Genomic DNA, 14,365 nt, shown 5'->3' with positions numbered 1-14,365 from the left:
CTCTGACGAAAGAGGAGTTGCGAGGTGACTTCTATACCGTTCTTATAACTGTTGTGGGCAAACATATTACAGCCTCTCACATACATCTGACGAGATGGCTACAAGACGATTGAGGAGTTGGAGCGGTTATCAGGCGTTTTTTCGTTTTGGCTAGACCCTTTAACGAAATTTCAATCTCCCACCTACACAGGGAGAGACGACATTTGTAATTAAAAAACCGAATTTATTATTGAGAGTAGTATAAACCTGATATTTATAACTTCTCTGTGCTGCTACCTTAAGAGACTTCATACATGAGTTCGAAAGTGAGGAAGTATCATGTGACAGAGGTAGATAGGTTGACTACTCGCTGGCAGTCGCTCTGACCTCTCGCTTGGTAGGCGAGCGTGTGGCTGCTGGTGGATCGGCGTGCAGCTGCCGGGTGAGGCTGCGCGACGACGCCATGTTCAGGTGAGCGGAGTGACTGCGGCTCTCACCAGTCGATGTCATGAGTGGTCTCCACTCTGAAGAATGGTTTGATGCAGCTTTCCATGCTACTATATCCTGTGTAAGCCACTTCATCTACGAGGAACTACGAGAGCTATCCACAAAGTACATTACGTTTTCGTTTGTGTCCGTTAGGGGCGGGGCTAGCGCGGCCATCTTGGTGTCATGGCATTCCGCCGCTCAGTCGGCATCCTGCCGTGCTAGTGAGAGGTTCGTGCTGTACTCCGTTGAGTTACTGTGACAGTTTGAAATGTCAGCGTTAATTGAAAATGACGCGAAGTGTGAAGTGCGTGCTGTAATAAGTTTTCTGACTGCAAAAAAACTGTACACCGATAGAAATCTATCGGCAGCTTTGTGAAGTGTATGGGGACAACATAATCACTGAAGGTGGAGTACGTCAATGGGTCATAAAATATAAAAATGGCCGAAATAACATTCACGACGAAGAGCGAAGTGGAAGACCCAGCATAGTGACTGCCGAACTTGTCGAAAAAGTCGATGCCGCGGTCCATGAAAGCCGTAATTTCACAATAACGGAACTCTCTATGAGTTTTCCACAAATTTCACGAAGTTTGTTGCACGAAATCATTACCGAAAAGCTTGGTTACCACAAGTTTTGTGCAAGATGGATACCAAAAATCTTGACAGAGATTCACAAAAATCAGCAAATGGCTGCAGCATTAATGTTTTTGGATGCTTACGAGAAAGATGGCGACTCATTACTTGATCGCATCGTTACTGGTGATGAAACATGGGTTAAGCATGTGAACTGCGAGACAAAATTGCAGTCAATGCAGTGGGGGCACACCAATTCCCCCCAAAAACCCAAGAAATGCATGCAGACAATGTCGGCAAGGAAGGTGATGGCGACTGTCTTTTGGGACAGAAAAGGTGTGATTTTTGCGGATTTCCTGGAAAGAGGCACTACAATAAACTCTCAAAGGTATTGCCAAACTCTGCACAACCTCAGAACAGCAATACAAGACAAGCGCAGGGGAAAGTTGGGCTCAAAGATCTTGCTGATTCACGACAACGCCTGGGCCCACACAGCAAATGCTACTCGTGAAGTTCTCGAATCTTTTAAGTGGGAGTTGTTTCCTCATCCGCCGTACAGTCCCGACCTGGCATCCAGCGACTTCCACTTATTCCCAGCAATGAAGAAGTGGTTGGGTATGCAGTGTTTTAATGACGAAGCACAGCTTCAAGAAGAGGTAACCACGTGGTTGAAGCCGCAAGCAGCCGAATTTTATGATGAAGGAATTTCCAAGCTCGTCCATCGCTACGATAAGTGCCTTAATTTAAATGGCAACTATGTAGAAAAGTAGTATTGATGTGTGGCTTTCATCTGTATATAATAAAAAAAAAATTCCAATACTTTATTTATTTTTAATTCCAAAACGTAATTTAGTTTGTGGATAGCCCTCGTACTACAACCTACACCCTTCTGATTCTGCTTACTGTATTCATCTCTTGGTCTCCCTCTACAATTTTTACCATCTCCCCCCCCCCCCCCAGCTTCCCTCCAGTACTAAATTAGTGATACCCTCATGGCTCAGAATGTGTCCTACCAACTGATCCCTTCTTGCACCACAAATTTCTTTTCTCACCAATTCTACTCAGTACCTCCTCATTAGTTACGTGATGCATCCATCTAATCTTCTAAATTCTACTGTAGCACCACATTTCGAAAACTTACATTCTCTTTCTCTCTAAATTGTTTATCGTTCATGGAAATTGGAAATTTGTGGTAAGATCCTAAGGGATCAAACTGCTGAGGTCATCGGTCCCTAAGCTTACAACGCTAAGGACACACACACACACACACACACACACACACACACACACACACACACACACACACACGAGGGAGCACTCGAACCTCCGACCAGAGGAGCCACGTGAACCATGCGAGGCGTCCGAGACCACGCGGTTATCCCGCACGGCTATGCTATCGATCATGTTTCCCTTCCATACACCCCAGATAAATACTTTCAGAAAATCTATATTTGATGTTAACTAGTTTCTCTTCTTCAGAAATGCTTTTCTTTCCATTGCCAATTTACATTTTATATCCTCTCTACTTCAAACATCAGTTGTATTGCTACCCAAATAGCAAAATTCATCTAGTACTTTAAGTATCTTATTTCCTAATCTAATTCCCTCAGCATCAACTCTATTTAATTCAGTTACATTCCATATCCTCATTTTGCTTTTGTTGATGTTCATTTTATACCCTCCTTTCAAGACACTGTATCCTGTTCCACTGCTCTTCCAACTACTTTGCTGTGTCTGACAGAATTACAATGTCATGGGCAACCCTCAAAGATTTTATTTTTTCTCTCTGGACTTTAATTCCTGCTCCAATATTTTTTTTGTTTGCTTTACTGCTCGCTCCCTATACAGTTTGAATAACATCGGGGACAGGCTACAACCCTGTCTCACTCCCATCTCAACCACTGCCTTCCTTTCAAGCCCCTAGACTCTCATGACTGCCAACTGGTTTCTGTATAAATTGTAAATAGCTTTTCACTCCCTTATTTTACCCTTGACACATTTAGAATTTTAAAGAGATTATTGCAGTCAACATTGTGAGAAGCTTGCTCTAAATCTACATATGCTATAAATGTATGTAGGGTCAGTATTGCCCCACCTGTTCCTACATTTCTGTCTGCATGTGTACATCATGAAACGTTTGGATCAAGGCAGTCAGGTAGATGCAGTATTTCTTGGTTTCCAGTAGGCAGTTGACACAATGATGCATCTACAGCTATCATCAAAAGTGCAATTGTATGAATAGCAAGTGAAATTTGCGACTGGATTGATATGGCTCAAGGGAACATGAGGAGCAGAGAAAGAATGGCATAGCCTACACTTCTAGAGGGATAGTGACTGGGGGAATGTTTACTTATTTCTCGCCCAGCACTGGCAACTCAAAGACATGCTGCATCATGCCGATCACCAGCTTTGGCATAAATGAGGCACAGGAGTAACAGGGAATTATAAAAGCAGATTACAGAAACATTCATGTTCAAAGAGTCTCATTACATTACTTTTCTCAATTGGCAGGAATCAGAAACAGAGGACAATCAACATGAAATGCTTTGATTTGTGTACCCTTCTTTCTGTAATCTTACCTACTATACTATAGTACACTGTGCTATGCTACAGAGCCTTATTACATCCTTTTGCTCATCTAAAAGCTCTCTCTCAGTTTGCATAGTTACCCCAAAATATAACCCTATATGACATAACTTTTTTTTTTTTTTTTTTTTTTTTGCACTGACTCATTCCAAGAAAGTGTGATACACTTGTGTGGTGTCACCCAAAGAATGAGGTCCCATGTCAAGGTAGTACCTCACAATGAACCCACAAGTAAGGACAGCCACTGCCTGACACAGCAGGAGTGACAGACATCGTTGTACACACACCCTCACCCTCAAGAAGTTCCAGAGCCACCACTGCCGGAAGATTGCTTATGTCAGTGCACAGTGCACTCAGCCCCAGTCTGCAGTCATCACTTACGATAACAGTGTCAGCTTACTTCAGATCCAGTTGTGTGATTTCTATTAGGAGTCAAAACTGTATATCGAAATTTATGCCAGTTGCACACTGAGATGAGTCTATCATTCTGTATTGTGTCATGTGATAAGTTACAGTGTTCAGTGACAAAAAAATGAAATGATTGTATGGCATTGCTGGCAGGGAGGCCCATCTGGGGAAGTTCAGCTGCCGAGTGCGAGTCTTATTGCAGTCGATGCCACACTGGGTGACTCGCGTGCTGGTGACGGGGTTGAAGTGATGATGAAAACAACAGTCCACAAGTGCAGAAAATCTCCAACCTGACTGAGAATCGAACCCAGACCTGCTGCATGGGAGGCAAGCACGTAACTACTCAGCTAAGCAGGTGGACTGATCAGTGAGAATAAGAAACACGCAGACATTCCTGTGGACATGGATTGTTTCCAAGTTAAGTCTTAAGATTGTTTAAGTTTTAATAAAATGATCTAATATTATGTGTGTGTTATAGTTTCCACTCCAGAAGTGAATCTAAGTTAACTAGAACTAACTACACTGCCAATGGGAACATCTCAATTTGTTTCTCTGTCCAGCACTACAAGTTGTGTAACTGAAATTTATTATAACTATATCTTCCTTCCATCTCCTTTAAATGTTGGACATCTGTCATATGTTGGACATCTCTCTTAAAACCATGATCAGATATTGGTCACCCATTCTAGAATATTGCTTAAGTGTGTGGAAGCATAACCAAACAGGACTAACAGGGGATAGTGAACATATACAGAGAAGGGCAGCATGGATGGTCACAGGAATGTTTGACAGTTGTCACAGAGATTCTGAAGAAACTGAACTAGCTGACTGTTGAAGACAGACGTAAGCTACCCCAAGAAAGCCCACTTAGAAAATTTCTAGAACTGGCTTTAGGGATATACTACAACCTCCTTACATATTGCTACTGTATAGATTGCGAGAAAAGTATTATATTAATTGCAGCATGTATAGACACATTTAAACAATCATTTCCCCCACACTTCATATTTGAATGGAACCAGAAAAACCCTAATAACTGATACAATGGGATGTACCCTCTGCCATGCACTTCACAGTTGTTTGCAGACTATAGGAAAATAATGTAAGCACACGTTTACTCCAATAGCAATGGTCCAGCTTAAAGAAAGGATGTGTCAAATGACATGTTTACATATACAGGGTGTAACGAGATTAAGTCCAGATATTTCTATTGGAGAATGGGGATGAAGCACTGAACAATATTAGATCAGTATTTATGTCATTTACAGACAATAATCACAGCTATTACAAGTCATGTGTTTTTAAGTTGGATAGTACCTCAAAGTGCATGTCGTGAAAGCAAGCCATTAATGCTTATTTTCCTCTGAGCGTCAGCTTGTAAGAGCATTGCTTGCAGAAGGCAACGATCTGGCTATGAATTAGGACACATTGGTTAATCTATCAAAATGGTTCAGTGTGATCCTTCCTAATATGCTACAATCATTCTGCATGTTAAGTTACAGTGAGCATTGTTACTTCAGAGAAAATATGAATGTGTGCACCCCATAGAGGTGGCTTAATAGCAGACAGTAACTTTTCCCTACAGTTCATAGTCTAAAACTGTTTCAGATCTGCACAAACACACACAGAGGCTGCCCTCAATTTGAAAGAAAATAAAATTTAATCTGTAGTAGTGGGAAATCTTATGTAACTTTTACTATTTTACAATATCCACTTGCCAACAGCCTCTGTCTCAGGTTATCCAAATCAAAGTAATAGTCATAAATGATGCTCGAGGACAATGCGAGTCAATGAATTTTCACTTTTATCAATTTGGCAGCTGTGTGTACCTGAACAAAGGAAACGGAAAGAGGACTAACCATGCAGGGAAGGTGTAAAGAAAGATCTTCCAATTGAAATTACATTTATTTCTAATATTTTATGTTCAGAAGATGGTTCTTCAAGCATCTATTAGTACTACAATTTACTGACTCATGTTACTGACCAGAGTAAAACTCTGATTATTATAAGAAATATTAATTGACTACAATTTACAGTTATCATCCAAGTGCTATTGCCAGCAACTCACCTGGATGCTTCCACAGTACAAAAGTAAGTTATATCAGGAGTAGGAAAAGATAAGTTCATTTTACAGAGTGATTACTGTTTACAATAGAGCACAGTTCTCCACAGCTTAGTCAAAGATATTCTATATATACATTCACTTTAATTAATTAAAATGTGATTAAAATGTGTGTATTGGTACTATAAAACTCACATATTTACATTGTCTTAATGCTACTGTCATATATTGAGAAATCTGGTGGCTCTGAAAAATGTTCACTATACAGTTTAATATAACAGGAATTAGTTACAAATTCTTGCATGTTTTGAGCAAGAATGGAAAATTTACCTAGAAAATATTTGGCACATTGAATTCACATTCAGCTTCTCCCTTCACCTGGAAGAAGTTATTATACTTATGTTTAACCATTAAATATCAACATCTCATTTGTTACTGCTATCACTCTTTACAATACATGACAGTGAAAGATGTCAACATAATTACTGAATGTAACACATAAAATAAACCTGGCTCATTCGGTTAAAAATGTGTAACATATTATAGAATGAGGTGGACTGAAGTCTGGTAGGTTGGCAGCATTGTCATGTTTATGAATGAAAAAGAAACAGAGACAGAGAAAGCACCATCGTAAGCTCCGGTACCCATATAAGTTAATTACTGATATTCACCAGCTCTATACATAATTAAATGTGGACTAGCAATTTAATTAAACAATGCTGTCAGTTTTTCAATAACAATGTGTAGGTTTCTGCCATCTTTGTAAGTTTCAGTAAAAGCTGTCTAGATACATGACTATTTCACGATGTTTCGATACTAACCAACATTACATTTACTGTCGCAAACAGCCATCTTCAGTGGCATGTACCTACTACTTACCCAGTGACACTCATTAGCTTACACATTAATGTTGCTTGTTAGCCCTATGATCACTTGTTGAAAATTCATTGAACTTTTTTTAATGATGTAAGTTGGTAGACGGACATTGACATTTTTTATTGATGGCAATTTTTACTCAATTTTTTAATGGGCAATATTGTCAAAGAGCACACTCCACTGTGACTCAGTGCTGATTCTGCGACGGCCACTGTTTGGCTGAGACAACATAGTGTGCCATGTGCTTTAAGCCACAATATGGATTGTCAGTTGTCACCACATAATCTGCCCAAGACAATGCGCACCCATATCATCATCACAATTTGCGCTAAAGGGCTACTTTCCCACCTCAGTTGCATCTATTGTCTTTCTCTCAAAAGGCACTGGTCCCTCAGGTGGTACACAAGTTTTCTGGCACTGCAGTGACTGTGTTTTCATTGTGATTTCTGCCACTGTCGATTTACTACGTGCCTGAGACACACGTGCCTTTCTCGCTACATTAGGCATATGTTTCAGCTCACCCCCTATCGCCATTGTATACCAATTCACAGATATTGTATTGCTAGACCACAGTTTTGTGCAGCCTGTTGACAGCACCTTTTGAGGAGTTGATCACATCTCAGTGTATGTTGTTAGTTTGTACACTGGCCTGAAGCCTATTGGCAGGAAGTCTTTCTGACATGTCCATTGCCTCTCTGAATCTGCGATGAGGAGACTGTTGTTCTGTCTTCTACTTGCTGTTGGCTTTATTTTATACTGGCACAATATTGTGCATTATTGTTTAATGTACCCTCTGGTTCAGAAAGTACAATACAGTTTCCATTCTATCATGATGTTTCCAATGTTCTTTGTTTTCCCTCTTTGAAACTACGTATTGTCACCACGTATAATCACAGATTCAATCAGCCATCTCTGAAAACTCAATCTCTGAGGTAAAATAAATTTTCTGCTAACTTCCTTTGTAGACTTGAAGTACAGTATGTGTGATAAAAACTATGAAGTTATGGGAGATGGTGGTGGTGGTGGTGGTTGGGATGTTTAAGGGGGACTAAACAGCTAAGGTCATCAGTCCCCCATTCCAAAAACAGGCGAGACATAAAGTCGCGGAGCAGATAAAACCCCAAGGGGAAGGAGACCCCCCCCCCCCCCCCAGGCACTAAAGAACACAAATTAGGCAACGAACACTACAGAAAAGAAGAGTACAGATGAACACCAGACAGAAAGAAATAGAAGAAAAGAAGATGGCCAGAGACTGGTTGACTGACCACAAGAACAAAAAAAGGGAAAAAGTCAACCATCCGACGACACACCAAAACAGCAACAAATATTGAGAGATGCGAGGACAAAAGACACAGAAAGGGAAAGGTGCAGGACCCCCCTAAATGGAACCATAGAAAGGACTACCACGGATAAAATGTAAAACATTTTCAGCCATGGAGGCATCGTCACATAAAATCAAAGGCAAAGTGCCCGGGAGATTAAAAGACTGCCGGAGGGTGCGCAGTCGGGGACACTCCAATAAAATGTGGGCGACCGTCAGCCGGGACCCACACCGACACAGGGGGGGATCCTCCTGACGCAAAAGATGGCCGTGCGTCAGGTAGGTATGGCCGATGTGCAGCCGAAACAAGATTACAGAGTCCCTGTGAGAAGGCCGCAGGGAGGAGCGCCACACATCGGTCGTCTCCTTGACAGCCCGCAGTGTGTTCGGGGCTGTCATGCCACGCCACTCAACAGACCACCTCCCAAGCACCTTACGGCGCAACACCAGCTGCTGATCACGAGCCGTAAGGCCGATCTCCAAAGCTGGGGCGTCGATTGCCCCTTTGGCCAGCCTGTCAACACGTTCGTTCCCCGGGATGCCAACGTGACCTGGCGTCCAAACAAAGACCACCGAACGACCAGAGCGGGTAATGGTGGAAACAGACTCCCGAATAGAAGACACCAGAGGAGAAGAGGGATAGCAGCGGTCGATGGCCTGGAGGCTGCTCAAGGAGTCACTGCAGATGATGATGGACGTACCTGAGCAGGAACGCGTATGCTCAAGAGCGCGCAATATGGCCACCAGCTCTGCAGTAAAAATACTGCAGCCAGCCAGCAAGGAGCGCTGTTCAACATGGGCAGTGTGAGTAAAAGCGTAGGCAGTGCGACCATCAACCAGGAAACCATCAGTGTAGACAGTCTCACAGCCCGGAAATGAGGCGAGGAGCGCAAGAAAACGGCGACGGAGGGCCACAGGTGGAACCGAGTCCTTGGGTCCCTGTGCCAAGTCCAGACGGACGGACGGCCAGGGAAAACACCAGGGAGGCGTAGGTGTACGGACCCGGAAGGGAGGCAGAAGAGGGAATGAGCCCAGTTCCGACAGCAGGGACTGGACGCGGACAGCTATGGAAAGCCCAGACTGAGGTCGCCGTTCTGGCAGATGGAGGACCATGGCAGGGAAAAGCAGGCGAAGATTGGGATGGCCGGCGAGCAATGCACGTGGACAGCATAGTCAGCGAGCAGTCGATGGCGGCGAATCCGCACCGGGGGAACCCCGGCCTCCACCAGTAGACTACCCACGGGGCTTGTACGGAAAGCGCCAGTTGCAAGCCGAGCCCCACAGTGGTGTATGGGGTCTAACATCGTCAACACTGAGGGTGACGCAGACCCATAGGCCAGGCTCCCATAATCAAGCCTGGACTGCACAAGGGCTCTGAACAATCGCAACAGCATGCAGTTATGGGAGAGTTAGCACCATTAGTTCCTTTTGTCGTCCACAGTATCGAAGCAACTTCTGCCTAGCAGCATGTTTATCAATATTGTAAAAGAAATATTTATTGGCAACACACTCATTGTCCTTGGCATTTTGCTCTCATTCTGTAATTTTTGCAGCACTGATTTAATTTCATGGCTACCTCAAAGTATACACTGAGTACTGTCAGAGTTATGTGGCAGAAATAATGTATTGTTGTACCCTGTTGAATAACTTTAGACACGTTGGCTTTCATGTTTAACAACTGACTGAAGGAGAGAATTTTTTTAGTTTAGTATAAAACTGTAAATTGTTTGGCATTGTTGGACCAGCATTTCTTCTGGTCTTACTCTGCGCATAGCCAGACATAAGAAAGAGACTTATTATTATGCAGAGAAATTGGGTAAGCTGTCATCCTCCACACTTCTAGAGCAGTTTTTTTCTTTTTTTATAAGAGTCTAACAAAATTAACTAACTTTTTCACCAAAAGAAAAAACTTAACAGTGACCAAATAAATTAACATCCTAAATAATGTTGTTACTTAAAACTAAGATAGTGAATAAAAACATTTTAATAAAGCTTGCATTTTTCCTCTTTATAAACACACACACACACACACACACACACACACACACACACACACACACACACAGAGTCACTTTCATTTCATTTAAAAATTGACTGACACTTACATACTATTGAAAATGACACTGCAATAATTACAGTTCATTTCTGAAGCAGTAAAACTTCATAGGGCAATTCTCTTCTTCAATTCCTTGACTTGGTCCAGCATATATATATATTTACTTACATTATTGCAACAATAAGTTTCCATTTAAACTTCTTTATTGCTCAGAACTTGAACTAATTTCACAGACTAACCTGAATAAATATGATTTAATTTAAAAAAATATTACCATAGTTGCAGCTCTGAACTATAACTACTATATAGTATATACCTAATCACAACCTCTACAAATGTTATGACTTACATGTACATTGAAATAAATGTAGATATTGAAACAAATTTCTTAATAAAAGCACAAATTCTGATATTGAACAATTTTCAAACGACACTGGACCACATATGCTGATGTGTATTCCACATGATACAAGACAACTGAATTTGAGGAGTCTATAAAACTACTCAGTTGCTGACCACTGTGTTCCACCACAAAAATAGATGACGTGATTTACAACAATTATATCATTACTGGAGATGTGTATATCCAGGGTGTGAAATAAATAAGCATAGTAGCATGGAGTTACAGTAATCTAAGTTTCCAGAAACCTACTGTGAAATTCTGAAAACAGAACTTCTACACCTGTGTACACAATACATTAAAATGCAGTGTAGTATGGTATAGAAACATTATGTACTATTACCAGTATAATAATTTCTACAATTTTGCTGGAGTTAGATGGGTATACTGCTTTACAATAACCAAATGTTTTACATTTACACGTGGACTAGTTATTTTTATTGTGATCACTGCATGAAAGCATATTGTCATTTAACTAAGATACATGAATGAAAATTTTTTAAATAACATGATTCCAGCTTCTGTACTTTTGTTAGAAAACTATGTACTGAGTAAGGACATTAATAGCTATTTTAAATAATTCAACTTCTTATGTGAAAAACAAGTAATAGCATGCTCAAATTAAAATCAAACCCAGAGAGAAACTTGCGAGCAAAGACAAAGAATCTGTGCATCAATCTTCACTATTCAAATTATCGCAGACTGCATGAAAATATTAAGTGACCAGCTTCAGCTTAAATAATACATGTATTGTCATCAAAAAATGTGAAAAAATAGGAACGCAGATGTGCTTGTTACAGGATTGACATAAACTGTTGCACTGACTATTTTGTACATAATGTTGCAAATTGTTTTTCATGCTTCTTATGGAGATTAAAACTTTTTTATAGCAATACTTTTCACAACAAAACGGCACAGATCTACATACTTTTTTCCCACACTGTGTACTAAATATTTACTATTAACATTCCTTTTAATACAGTATATGTTATGTACATGCAATGTGAAGTGCTTTTGGAAACTAATTAAACAAAGTCAGTTGTTCCATCCTCAACAGCATACATCAGTATGGAACTGGATATAATGCTGGGTTTGCCTTGAGTTTGTATGGATACTTATTTTTTGTAACTGGAATGTTGTTTGTAAACTACTTTTGCTTTCCTAAGCAGTTACAGTGCAGTATCTAGCAGAGCTATTCCTAGATACAAGGAAATAGATTACGTAAGTTACTTCATATTAGCCCACCCAGCCAGCCGTGCGGTCTAACGTGCTGCTTCCCTAGTGGGAAGGCGTGCCGGTCCCTGGCACAAATCCGCCCAGTGGATTAGTGTCAAGGTTCAGTGTGCCAATCAGCCCGTAGATGGTTTTTAAGGCAGTTTTCCATCAACCTCACCGAATGCAGGCTCGTTCCACTTTATTCCGCCTCAGTTACACTGTATCAGCAATTGCTGAGCAAACAGTTTCCATGTATGTGTACACCATAATTACTCTATCAAGCAAAAGGTTTGGTGTGGGGCAGTGGTGGGTTGGGTGGACTGCTGTAGCCTGTTGTGGGGCTGTGAACCACAGAGGGCTATGGCAGGACAAAGCCTCCCTGTCATTTCTAGGTCCCTGGTTTCATATATACATACATACTTCATATTTTATGGGTCATGTATGTGGAAAAAATTTAAAAACTGTGTGACCATTTGGGCAGACCTAGAAAAGATGCATTTGTATTTGAAATATGTGTGTCTTTTTCATACATTACAATAGTATGAATGAAAGATCTAGTATTATCAACAATAATGTGACAGAGTTGCTGCTTGAGTAATATCTGCATGCTGTTAGGGTCCTGATTTATTTGAAAAATTCACTACAGATGCAGAGAAATGACTAAGTAATAAAGGTTGTCAACACTGCCTGATTCAAACAGAATGCACGTTTTATGTGGGGACCATCTGAAAACAGGATTGGGGTGACATTCCCCATTGCTTTGCAAGTAGTTAATAGCATACAATTTTAACAGCTGTGTTGCAGTGAGATATAGATTACCAAATTTCGCCACTGAGCAGCACTTTTGAAGCCTTTGTAATTGATCAGCACCTTTGTAATGCATGGGTTTTAACTGTTTCCAACAACTGGATCTGCGAGGATATTAACAGGATCTCTGTACAGCTTCATAGAAATGTGGAAATTTCATCCACAAGCATCCAACATTGTACGTGTCTCATTGCTTGCTATAGCACATCCTACTTGAGGCAGTGAACTTCCATATGCACAGAATGCTATTTATTCAACAACATTGTGAAAGTAATTTTTCTTATGTAGACTTATTTTTTTTAAAAAAAAGATGAAAATCATTGCTGCTGGGAATGTAACATTTATGATGAGCTACGATGCATATTTTCATTTGGAAGGTTGTACAGGTTTACAATACTGTCAGTTGTGGGCAATGAAGGATCCATGAGAATTAGTGATCTCTCCATAGCTTTTTGGTTACAGTGTGGTGCAGTGCTTCAGTTTTGAGAACTACTGTTGCTTTTCATTTTTTAATTATTTTTTAATTTTATGCATCTATTTCTAATTTATTGTTTGAAGAGCTAGGGTACTACAGCTGTTGAGCATTAAATGTCAAAATATAAAGCACATTTTTGAACACGTACATTCAGAGATTACTGGACAACATGAGATAAATATGCTGTCAACAAAATGTAGCCATAATCTTCAATACAAATATTCACTTCATGTTGTTTGGCACATGTTCCTACAACATGTAATATCATGCTTCAATGCTGTTCCTAAGACTCCACACTACATGAATCTACCGATCTGCAGTTTCCCTTCATGGGTCTACATTAAACCTAAAACTGAGATTCGCCAAACTCATATGATCTTAAAATTTCATTTCCTGAAGACATTACAGCTGCTTCAGAAGAAATATAAGCAAAGCAATCCAGAACATTGAGGAAATGGTCTGGAAATGTATACGAGATGGACAGTATCTTCTCAGTATAACCTATGAAGTAACAAAGATACAGAACAGTCGATTGATACTTGTCAGTAGATGGACTTACAACATTACTGATACACACTTATAATAGTACGAAAAACTATCATAGCTTGTGGAATCATTAGTTCCTTTTATGGATTGGACAAAGGGATATGTTGGGGGAGTTTAGAAAGGAGTGGTAGGTCACCTCGATGCCAGACAAACTCTGCTTGTCCCGTCAACAGGTGCACCCTTCGTCCTTTACACAATCTCCACAATTGAGTAAGTAAATGCGCATCTCTGAAACTTCACACGAAGCCACTTAAGGCACTGTTGTTTTTAAAGATCATGGTTTGCCACCTAAGAACCATGATAAGCTTACAGCCATTAAGGTTCCAAGTTTATTTTTTATTTTTAGATGTTTTTCCATCACCGCACTCAGTGTCTAACTTCCTTAATGCTCACAACAGCCGAGTGTCTCTCTCTCTCTCTCTCTCTCTCTCTCTCTCTCTCTCTCTCTCTCTCTCTCTCTCTCTCTCTCCTCTCATCCTGCACTCGATTTCTAACCCTTCCCAGCCTATTCCTCTCCCTCACTGAGGAACAAACTGATACTTCTAAAAGTTAAGATAGTTTCTTTTACTTTT

Source organism: Schistocerca piceifrons, chromosome 8 (genome assembly GCF_021461385.2).
Source record: "Schistocerca piceifrons isolate TAMUIC-IGC-003096 chromosome 8, iqSchPice1.1, whole genome shotgun sequence".
Lineage (NCBI taxonomy): Eukaryota > Metazoa > Arthropoda > Insecta > Orthoptera > Acrididae > Schistocerca > Schistocerca piceifrons.
This window is presented reverse-complemented; position numbering follows the sequence as displayed.